The 12157-nt window shown below is 41.0% G+C and overlaps 1 long non-coding RNA gene across 2 annotated transcripts in view; it reads left to right on the top strand.

The window, feature by feature from the left end:
- The window catches only part of LOC118987446 (uncharacterized), a 33349-nt gene extending 26130 nt beyond the window's left edge, over positions 1-7219 (top strand). For both annotated transcript variants that reach the window (XR_005066569.1, XR_005066567.1), the window contains one exon: positions 5467-7219. This is a non-coding gene — a long non-coding RNA (uncharacterized LOC118987446). The remainder of the gene's footprint in view (positions 1-5466) is intronic.
- The last annotated feature ends 4938 nt before the right edge of the window (positions 7220-12157 follow it).

Here is a 12157-nt window from a genome sequence, read left to right as displayed (position 1 = left end):
AACATGAGTGGAACTTGTTTCTTTCTTATCATACACTTCCAGTGACTTCCTGTACATTCCTTAGGCAAATGATGTGTTCATTCCTTTCTTCACCCTGCTCCCGTTAGCATTTTCCTGCACACCGTATTCTTATCTCACTGGGTGATTACCAATTTTCCAAACTTGTCATGCTTATTCATGTTTTCATGCCTTTGCCATGCTGTTTCCTCAACTTGAAGTACACTTTTTTTTTACTTTTCTTTTTTCTCTAAAATGCTAATCACCTTGTCAAAACCAAGCTCAAATGAGTTTTTTTCAGGGAAGGCTTTCTTGACATACCCAAGATAAATTGTTTCTTCTTTACTCTTATAGCACAATGCTTGTTACAGATAGCTTTTGCATCATTCTGTTTTATTGGCTACTTTTCTATGTATCTGTCTGTAAATACCTGGAAGGCAGGGATCACTCTTTATTTATACTCTGCCCTACTTTAAAAAACAAGGCAATTAGCAGCTTCCTCTTTTTAGCTCTGTATTTTCTAGAATATATCACAGTTTTTATGTATGGAATATATAGAATACATATAGAATATATAGCAGTTTTTAGAAAACATATACAAACATGAGTACTCAATAAAATTGACTGAATACATGCATAAATGAATGACTAAATACATGACAAAATGTTTATGGTATGCATTTTTTTCCTGACTATGTGCATTGTAGGAAGTTTGGAAAATACATGGGAAGAAAAGTAATTCATATTTCTACCACATAGATTTTGGATAATATCCCTCTTCCTTAGCTGATGTTGGGAAATGGCTTAGAAGATTACCAATACGTGTTATTTGGTATAGTGTGGACCTAATGGGTGAAAGGCCACAGTTGCACAGATCCCTGTCCCCTCAGGGAAGTGCATGTGTATCAGTAAGGCTAGAGACATTAAGGACTATATAGTTATTTTTGTGTATGGGTACAAATTCAAAAGCTACAAAAGGGTGTGCAGTGAAAAGTAAATCTCCCTCCGCTCTTGTCTTTCAGCCACTCAATTCCCCTTCCCAGAGGCAACCATTGTTACCAACTGATTTGCTGATTTAAAAAGATGATTATTCCAAATGAAACTTATTTCAAAATTTAGCTTTATACATTACTCCTATACCTTAGACAAAAGCTGCCATTAAAAATCTAATATCTAAAAAAATAACACTCATTTACCTACAATTACCAGTTAATTGATTTTTGTGAACTAGCAATTCTTTTTAAACAGAGGTGAATGAGTAGTGTTCACCTGCAGGACACATGCTGTCTTTGTCCATTGTGGTGGCTTTTGCTTCTATAGTGGCTTATAGTAAGACTTCCGGAGGGAAAAAAGTCACATAACTGATAGTTCACACCTTCAAAACTATCACCAAATCATTTCTTCATTTTCTATATCCAGTCCCTCTCATATGTGGACATTTTATTTTTACTTAAGTATAGTTGGCATATAATATTATATAGTTTCAAGTGTACAACATAGTGATTTTACATTTATATACTTCATGATGTGATCACTGCAGTAAGTCTAGTAACCATCTGTCAACATGCACTTATCACAATATTATTGTCCATATTTCCCTCTACTTTTTCATCCCTCCCCATACACCCCTTCCTTCTGACAACCATGATGTCGTTGGGCCTCTCTCCTGCTGTGTTGGCAGTGACTGCACAACCACCAAGCTCAGTTCCTCGGCCTCTGACATCCTGTAAACTAACCAATACCCTCTCTGCTTACACTAGTGACAGTGTACTCTGTGATACCTAATTCGTTCTCTAATATGTTTCTAAACTAGTCAGTTGCAAGGGGAATAGGATTTCCCAATTTCAGGGAGGGGATGGATGTTTGAGAATCAGACACAATAACTCTTACTTACCTCTGAAATTTGGCATCTGCCTCCTCTGCTCCTGCTCTTGTTCAGAGCACCAGGACTTCTCCAGTGTAACTTCTTGGCAGCATTTGACCCTGATGCCCACCTAACACTTTTCAAAAACTCTCCCTTCTTTGAGCTTCAGTATACAAAATCTTGTGCTTGCCTTTTTTTCCCCTCTGTTCCTTCTCAGTATCCATTGAGGGACCTTCTTTTTGTGCTGCTGATCAATTACAGCTGAATATTCCTCACTGTTTTCTACCGAATCTACTTCTCTTTTTATTCCACCTTTTATTCAGAAGTGATTTTAGATTTTTCTACTCCCATGGCCTTCATTAATGTTTGTATAATTCTGACTCCCAAGAAATTTATTTCTTCAGGACAGTTACCTCTCCTAAACACCAGTTGCATTCTGAATTATTTCTACTGCAGTGGCTCATAAGCACTTTAAACATAGGACTGTCAAAATGGAACTCATTAGCTTCCTCTTCTCACCTCATCGATGTCTCTTAAACTAGCAGACTTCTTCATTTTATTCCCTATCCTGGTAAATGACATCACTGTGCAGGATTGCTCAATCCAGAAACTGGGTGTCAACTTTCACTTTCCTTTGTCTAGCTAACCAGTCTTTAAGTCCCACCATTTATGCTCCCCAAATATCTCCCAGTTTGTCTCTACTGCCCTAGTTCCAGATACCATCATCTCCAGACTACTTACCAGAATAGCCTCCTAGCCAGTCTCTTCTTCCAATCTTTCTTCCTTCTAGTTCATTCTTTGCATTGAAGATAGACTAGTACATTCAGAACATGCCAGATCATGGCTTTTCCCTGCCCGTAGAGTAACATCTCAACCCCCTTCACAGGGCTTGCAGGGCCTCCCCTGGTCGGCTTCTGCAGCATCATTTATTGCACTCCGTGCTTCCTCTCCAGCACACTTCATGTCCAGCCACACCGAGGTTGAGAATAGGGCATATTCTCAGGTTCTAGAGTATATCCTACTTTCTTTGAACTGTGGACAAACATGCACTAAAAGGACTGATTTTAACTTAGGTTTTATTTTCTTCAGCGAGTCTTTCCTTTCTGGGTTGGTGCCTCTGCTTTGTTCTCCAATGGCAGGGAAGTACCTTTTACTTCCTCACGATACATTTGTGACATGCAATTGCAACTCCTGATTTTTTCTTTTCTGTCTTGCCCAATGTACCTTACTCTGTGGAAGCAAGTGCTATGTCTGTTTTGTTCATTGGTAATGGCCCTGTCACCTAGCGGAGTACTAGCACTTAAGTATCTGTGAAATGAATGAACAGCTGACATAATTAATGAGGTGGTATATGATAAGGGAGTAACAAATAACTAACTGTTCACTAATTACTGCATAGCAACCATGGTTGTCAACAGAGTTGCCTAAATCTAAATCGTGGTTGCTGAAACCTCTTTGCCTATATCGGTGATACAAGCAGTGTGTTTCTCGATACCATTACCAACTTAAGTGTTTTATTATAGTATGACTTAAAAGTCATACTATAAATGTAAAACTCTTAAATCTAAAGCTTGATGGATGTTTTATTATAGTATGACTTAAAAGTCATACAATAAATGTAAAACTCTTAAATCTAAAGCTTGATGGATGTTTTTACGCCTACATTCGCCTGGGGAGTCACCACTCAGATCAATATGTAGAACGTTTCCAGCACCCCAGAAGGCTCCCTCACCCACCCCCAGTTGGTGTCCTCTGGTCAGCACAGGCGTGTTCGCCTGATCTTGAACTCCACATAATGAAGTGGCTTCTTTTACTCATCATCATGTTGGTGAGTTTTATTCTTTTTCATTGTTGTATTCATCTCATTGTATGACTATATTGTTCTTTACCCATTTTACTCTCAAAAGACATTTGGTTTGTTTCAAGCTTGGGCTGTTACGAATAAAGCTATTGTAAATATTCTTATATGTACATTTCGGTGTACATAAACCCTAATTTATACTGGGGAGTATAGCCAGGAGAGAATTTGTTTTATCATAGGATATGCTTAAGTTTAGCTTAAGTGGGTATATTACCAAATGTTTTATCAAAGTCTTTATACCAGTTCATATTTTCATCAATAAGTGTATAAGCATTACAGTTGTTCTACATCCTTACTAATATTTCATGGTGTCTTTTCCCAATTTATAAAATTTCACAATCATCTGAAATGAAAACTAAAATTATTGTAATAGTATAAAAGCATTCAAAACAGGCTTCTTAGGGCAGGTTAGTTTTCAGGCATGAAATAATAAAAACAGCTGATATTTATGTGGCCTGCACTGCTTGCCAGGTATATTCCATGTTCTGTAAGTAGGCTGCCTCATTTAATCATCATGACAGATTTATGAAGTAGACACTGTTAACCCCATTTTCGGGATAAGTAATTTGCAGCATAAAGACACATAGTAAATCATAAACTTTCAAAGAACTGGATGAAAAACCTGTATGGACTAGTTAATATAACCCCTCACTGTACTGAACAAAGAAGCTAGCCCAGAAAGCAGGCTGCATCTTGGGAAAGGAAGGTCACCCATTTTGTCAGAGGTAAAATCTGGATTGCAATCCAGATTTCCTAACTTCTCATCTAGCACTGAAAATAAATCAGCACTATGCAAACTAGATAGAATTAACAGTAATCAAAACACACATTTTGAAAAAAAACATCATTCTCTTCAGCATTTAGTTACTATGAATTTGGTTTGTGGAATAGTTTTACCAAGTTCTAAAACAATTTTTAAAACTGTCAAACAAGGTCATATAAGAAAAGGATTCATGTTTTGTGGGGCCAAAAGTTTATACAGTTGTGAGAGGGAGATCATCAAGAAAAAAGAATGTAAAAATATTTTACTTCTGCAGATGCTACAAAAACATGGGAACATATTTTGAGTCCTGGTAGTGGCCAGCCTCCTGTTGTGCAGATTTCCCCCAAGTATCCCTGTCCCCTGGTGTTCTTGTCCTTGTGTGAGTCTCCGCCCACATTGTATTGGGATTGGTCCGTGAGACCAATGGAGTATAATAGAAGTGGCGTCACTTCAGAGGCTGGGTTATAAAAGACGTTAGGACTTTGACCTTTCTCTCTCTTGGATCTTTCCCTCTGGGGAACTCAGCTCCTATGTTGGAAAACCCTCAGGCAACCCTGCGGGGAAGCCCAGGTGCTGACAAACTGAAGTCTCCAGCCCACAGCCATGTGAGTGAGTCGTGCTGGGAGTGGGTCCTCTGACTCTGGTCAAGCCTTTAAATAACTGCAGCCTCAGCAGCAGTGTTGTGAGACAGTCCGACCAGAACCACCAGAGAAGCTGCTCCCAGATCCCAGACTCAGAAACTGAGATAATAAGGTTATTGTTTTAAACTGATGAATTTTGGCGTAAATTGCTATATGGAAATTGGTAACTAATACAAGTCCCTCACAGGACCATGGCAGAGGCCCATGCAAGTGAGAAGCCTAGAAGTTTGAGCTTTCATAAGCTTTATGATACATCGGTCTCTGTGTATGTTAATAGCTAAGCTAGATTGTGGCAGAGACAGCTAGTTTTCCACCAAATTTTTTTTTCTTTCTTCCACAGACACTGTAACCACGTTATGCCCGTCCAGCTACGAGTTACAGTGCCCACCCCTGTGCAGCCACGTGTTTTGTGTGACTGAAGTCCAGTTAGTGGGGTAGAGCAGAAGTACCAGGTGCCCCTCGGGACTGTGCTGTCAGGAGAATGGGCATTGTGCTCCTTCCTTCTCATGGGCCAGGATGGGCATAAGCAGAGTGACTTTAGAAGACAGGTGTTGAAGACGACAGAAACTGTCTGGCTGAGTCTCTGACGGACTTCATGCAGCAGAGCCTCTACCCCTCCAGGCTGGGACACCCCTCTGAAGCATTTTTGTTAGAAATAGGCTTCTCTTGTGTTTGAGTGATGACCTCTTAAGGGCTATGTGTTAAAACAAGTAAGACTACCCTAACTATTGTAATTAGTTATGTTCCTCAAAATTAGATGCCTAATTATTTGTTTACTAATATATTTACTTTTTATTCTATAAAATTTCAAACATATGAAAGTACGGGCAATTGTATAATGAAGCCTTGTGAATACATCACTTAAATTTCTACATTTGTGTTGAAAAGCAATTCCTACCTTCATGTGTTTGTGCCATTTCCTACACAGGTAGGGCCATTCTTATGTTACTGGTATCCTCTCTCCACCGATCCCTTCTGGATATTTTTAAAGCAAAGCTCAGAATCTCAAACACCATATCATTTCATTGCGTGCATTAAAATGTTATGTAAGAAACCTCCTCCACTTTCACTGGAACTCAGTGCTTTTTATGGAACTGTGGCTGAAAAAAGGCCAATTCCCATCACTTGACAACACATGACGAAGACAGTGTGAGAGGCACAAACTGTCCTCAGAATGTCCCAGAATCCACCTTCACCACATTCAAGCTGGAAGTTTTGAGCTTATAAAGGGACCTGGCTGTGCCAGGCACGCTGGGAGCATGGAGTGACCCGCATCAGGTCCAGATCTGCCACCAGACGACTCGGGTTCTAAATATGTGAACCTCTCTCAGCTACTTACTAGTTGTATGCCCTTCAACCATTCACTGAATTACTTCAGATCTTCATGGTTTCTCATTTATAAGATAGAAATAATACCCATTTGATCACTGGACTGATATAAAATCAGCTAAGGTTTTCTAAAATTATCAACTTTTTGTGATAATCAGTTTATAACATGGAAGTAAATATAAGCTAAGTTTTTAATTCTTATTTAATGTTTTCCTCTATGAGCATTTGTAGTTATTTAAGCTATAGGAATATATTAAAATCCGCATTATTGGTGGGAGTGATGATCTCTTCTAAGAAGTTTTTAGTTGTGGGTCAGCAGCACCATCATGCACAAAAGGGAAAACGATGCCGCAGTCTGTGTGCTGAATACTGGACCGCACTGTGGTGGAGCTCCTGCACAGAAAAGTGCAAGTAGAATGTCAGCTGAATTTCCCCCTGAGTAGCTCAGCTCTGCACCCTCGCCAACGTCCAGATTATGCCCCGGACAGATCTGGCTAATCTGGGATATGGAGATTTCCAGGCCGAAATGACTCCCCTCACACATCAAAATGTCTCCTTCTGCATTACTGAGCTCAGTTCCAGTGGGTCTCAGTGCTGAGCTTGTCCCTTGACGGGACAAGGCCAGGCCGTGTGTTTGGCTCCGGGCTCCGACATTGTGGTTCCTGCTTGGCAGACTCTGACCTCTTGCTCGGGCTTCCTGAGCCTTTACCCTGATCTCTCTTCATTCACAATATTTCAGTGACACCATTGTTTTTAAAAAGGAGGTGTACAATAACTCCTATGAAAAATAAATAGATATTTTTCCCTCTCCTGCTGAATCTGTATGCAGTGTTTCTCCTTTCTGGTTTCTGGATTTTAATTACATCACAAGTCCCTGCTAAGTTAGAACCTTTTTGTTCTTTGAACATTTAATTTTAGAATAGTTTTAGATTTACCAAGAAAGTTGCAGAAAGAACACTGAGAGTCCCCGTCTGCCCTTCACCCCGTTTCCCCGACTGTGAGCATCTCACGTTGCCAGGCTACATTTGTCACAGCCAAGGAACCAACACTGGTACAGTGCTGTTAGCTAAACTAACTCTGCACCTTATTTGGATTTCAGTAGTTTTTCTGCTAATGTCCTTTTTCTGTGCCAGGATCCCATCCAGAACCCCACATTACATTTAGTCATCATGTCTTCGTGGTCCTTCCTCTGATCTGTGATGGTTTTTTAGTCTTTTCTTATTCTTTATGATTTTTTATTCTTTTGAGGAGTGTTAGTTTTCATGCCAGTTTTGAGAAGTACTAGTCACAGGTGCTCAGTATTTTGTACCATACATCTCAATTTTATCTTTTTTTCTGGTGAGACTGGGCTTACGGTTTTGGGGAAGATGGCCACAGAAGTGAAGTACCCTTCTCATCACATTGCATCAGGGGTATCTGCTGGCAATATGACTTACTCATTGTGTTAACCTTGACTACTTAACTTAGGTAGTGCTTGCCGGCTTTCTTCACTGTAAAGTAACTTTTTCCCCTTTCCCACACTCTGTTCTTTAGAAGAAAATGTCTAAACTCAGCTCATAGCCATGGGGAAAGAGGGATTAAGCTCCACCTCCTGGAGAGGGAGTATCTACAAAAATAATTTAGATGTCCAATAGAAGGAAGATTTGTTTTTTCTCCCCTGTTTGTTTTTCAATTATGAATATTGACTGGACGTTTATAGGTGATAAGGTTAATATAGGAACTTTTGTAAATGCACAAGATTGGCCTCCGAGCACGGAGTTTCTGATGTGGTTGGTCTGCAATGGGGCTGCAGCATGTGTGTGCTTTTTTTTTTAAAGATTTTATTTTTATTTATTTATCTTTAGAGGGGAAGGAGAGAGGGAGAGAAACATCAATGTATGGTTGCCTTTTGTGCATCCCCTGCTGGGAGTTGGCCTGCAGGGAACTGGCCTGCAACCCAGGCATGTGCCCTGACTGGGAATCGAACCGCGATCCTTTGGTTCGCAGGCCTGTGCTCAGTCCACTGACCTACACCAGCCAGGGCATGTGTGTGCTCTTTAATTTCTCTAAGTTCTACCCTCCTGCCTAAGTTGCAGACCGCTACTTTTTTCCCCAAAATTTATTTATTTATTTATTTATTTTTAGAGAGGGGAAGGGAGGGAGAGAGGGGCAGAGAAACATCAATGGTGGTTGCCTCTTGAGCACCCCCAACTGGTGGGGGGGGGCTGGCCCACAACCCAGGCAAGTGCCCTGACTGGGAATTGAACCAGTGACCCTTTGGTTCACAGGCCAATGCTCAATCCACTGAGCCACACCAGCCGGGGTGAGGACCACTACTTTTTATTTTAATTTCATAGGACAGATTTGGTCAAACTCAGTTCGTGGCATGTTATTATCATTGGTCCATGCAATGTTCCTCTCTAATTTTATTAATTCTATTTTGTCATCTCACTCCACATCCATTTTCACTGTTCCCAAAGAACACCATTCTAATATATTAAATGAGTGTCTTCTCTTTGTATGTGCCTTTGTAAAGTGTTTTGTTGTTTTCTGTACATGTATGTCTCAATTATAAAAATAGCACTTTATAACATAGATCATTCTGGTTTTCTAAGTTTTAAAACATTAACTTGTTGCCCTGGCTGGCGTAGGTCAGTGGATTGAGTGAGGGCCTGCGAACCAAAGGATTGCAGTTCAATTCCCAGTGGGGGCACATGCCTGGGTTGCAGGCCAGTTCCCATCAGGGGACGTACAAGAGACAACCATACATTGATATTTCTCTCCCTCTCTCCTTCCCTTCTCCTCTAAAGATAAATAAATAAAATCTTAAAAAAACAAAAAAATCCCCCAAAACATTAACTTTTTTGGGAACAGTTTTAGGTTTATAGAAAAGTTGAGTGGAAGATACAGAAAGATCCTATATACACCTCTGCTCCCCACCATGGTTTCTGCTGTTATTATCATCCCGCATTAGAGACAACTCTTGAACTTGAGCTGTCTTAGGAATGAAGAATAGGACAGTGCTGTGTGATAAGGGAACCTTTGACCCCACAAAATAACAGTGCTTTTCTGTGAATGGAAAAAAAGGGTTGTCTTAGAATATGGAGATAGATACCACGAGACTACAAACTCTTCATGCAAACAGAGCCGGATCATTTAAAATTGTCTTTTCTTCTGATTTTAAGACTCTTGATTCATCTTTGGACAGAAAAAGAATAGAGGTCATTACAAATATCATAGCAAGATTTCAAGTTTTGTGATTTCACACTTGAGAGAACTAGTTTCAAAGTAAGTTCTCGATTCAATTTTTGTTTTAAATTAAATTGAAAATAAAACTGTATCCAAGAGGAAGGGTCGGCAACTGAAGGGAGATGGTTGAAGTTTTTCTGATGGTGACTGTCGTGGGAAGGTGGCCCAGGTCACTGAGACACCCACAGGGAAAACACGTCTCTGTCCCTGCCGTGAGGCTGTGGGGAAACGAGCACCCTCTCTGTTGCTGGGGAACATGGCTAAACCCCTCCGAGAGCCAGTGTGGCAGTATCTGTCAACTTTTCATATGCATCTGCTTCCTGTTCCAAGGAAGTTATATTCAGTTTGGAGTCAATCTAGAAGTTGTTTCTTCACCAAAGGCACTGAACTGGATATAAATCTCACTGAAAACCTCAGTATGGGCAGAGCACGGAGATGCTGATTGGAGACACACACGAAGATGTGGATGCGGGAAAGGTGCTGCTCCCAAGCAGTAAGAAGCTGGCGGCGGGTTCAACACAGTGTATTGAGGAAAGCTAACCCCTCATAGCCATTGTGCAGAGAGATGTCTTAGTAAAATCCGAACTTCGAGCAACTACAGATGCAGATTTCAAGGGTTCTTTTAACTGATTAGTAAGGCAGCAGTTGTTCCTGGGCAAATGTGGTAACAATGGAGCGCGTTATCTGGAGGAGGATCAGTAAAGCCTGGATAATACAAAGAGTGGAATTCAGCTGAGGACCATCATTTCCTGAGAGTTGCCTAAAAATGTCCACTTTAGTGGCGACATCGAAAGGGGACACCAGAATGCCTCTGTGCAGTGTTTGGTCTGTAGTATGAGGAGTGGATGTGATGAGTGACCTGCATGCATTTTCTTTTATACTGTAATTCAGTCCATTGCACTTCGTCTTTGTTTTCATAAAGCCCCATGTTAAAGGGTCCTCCAGGGCTGTTACAGAATAGATAATGATCCCGGCTGCGTGGATCCAAAGGACAGCTGCAGTCAGTTGCCTGCGGGAGGTGCCCAGGTGGCCTGGCAGGGCGGTGCCAGGTGTTTTGCCTGGTGTGCAGCCTGTTTCAGTGGCACTAGGCAGGGAGTCATAATGTTCGTCATGGAGACTTCGGCCCCGCAAGAACGAAGCACTTCTCATTTAGTCTGTTCTGTTCCAAAAGACAAGGAACTATATAATATAGAAATAGTTCCACACAATGAGAAGTTTTTAAGGTCTTAAGCAATGGTTCTCTAACACTATTACTGTGTTTCAGAATCACCTAGAGTGCAATGAAAAAATCAGGTTGCTGGGCCCCTCCCTCAGAGATTCTGATTCAGTAGATCTGGAATAGAGCCCAAGAATTGGCTCAGTAAGCTTCCATTATCTGGAACATCCACATACCTTTCTCATCCCTCATGGTGCTGAACTTAAAACTTCAGATGTTATTGCAAAGCGAAATGGAAGGGTACTCATTACAACGGGCCCTACTTCCTTTCTTGCAGCGAGGGCTTCTGGGATCAATCTGCTCTTCTGTCTCTATCCTCCACCAACACCCACCTCCAAATCGGAATCTCAAATGAGGATTTCACTCCTCTCTGTTCTCTCTCCCTTTGTTCCTGGTGCTAATACATGTAAAAGAACGTGAATAACACATGGCACTATATAGTTGAGCAATTGCATTTTGGGAGTTCAAAGAAAGGGGCAATCAAGAAAGATCCATAATGAAGGGATTAAGAAAAGAAGAAAAAAATGCATCTGCATAGACACAGACAACAGTATGGTCATTACCAGAGGGAAAGGGGGAAGGCAGGAAAGAGTAAAGGGAGGTTAAATGGTGATGGAAGGAGACTTGACTTGGGGTGGTGAACACGCAGTACAATATACAGATGATGCATTATAGAATTATGCACCTGAAATCTTATATTATTTTATTAACCAATGTCACCTCAATACACTCAATAAAAATAATTTAAAAAGCAGAAAATAAAAGAAAGAAAGATACACGGTAGAATTGAAATGTAAGTTCAGTTTTGCCACAAGAATGGCATTTGGCTAGGCAGATAGGAGACAGCATATATTTCAGACCAAGGCAGTGTCTCTGCAGACCAAAGGCCCAGAGCCAGGACACGGGGGGAGACAGGCCTGAGAGAGGTGTGTGTGCTGGAGAGAACTGAGAAGGAAGATTGAATAGGTAGGGTGGGGCTAGGAAGCCAGGCAGAGTTCAGAGTAGGTTTATTAGGACGTGGGGAAGCAGTGTAGGTTTTATAGTGATTAAAGACCTGCTTTGGGCTGGTTTTTTAAGTGGTAGAGTGTGTGGGATGGCATGACAGTGGAGGCCACCTAGCAGGCTGTTCTGGAAATTCAAATCTGTGCAAGCCAGCAGTAGGTCTCTTATAACCTGAACTATGTCTAATCCGTGATCTAAGGCATTCCTAGGTATTACCTCACTGTGTCTGGGCGGGCTGGGCCACACCACGCTCTGT

The sequence above is a fragment of the Sturnira hondurensis genome, unplaced genomic scaffold, assembly GCF_014824575.4.
Source record: "Sturnira hondurensis isolate 20B ecotype Veracruz unplaced genomic scaffold, ASM1482457v3 Scaffold0005279, whole genome shotgun sequence".
Taxonomy (NCBI): Eukaryota; Metazoa; Chordata; class Mammalia; order Chiroptera; family Phyllostomidae; genus Sturnira; species Sturnira hondurensis.
This window is presented reverse-complemented; position numbering and strand designations above follow the sequence as displayed.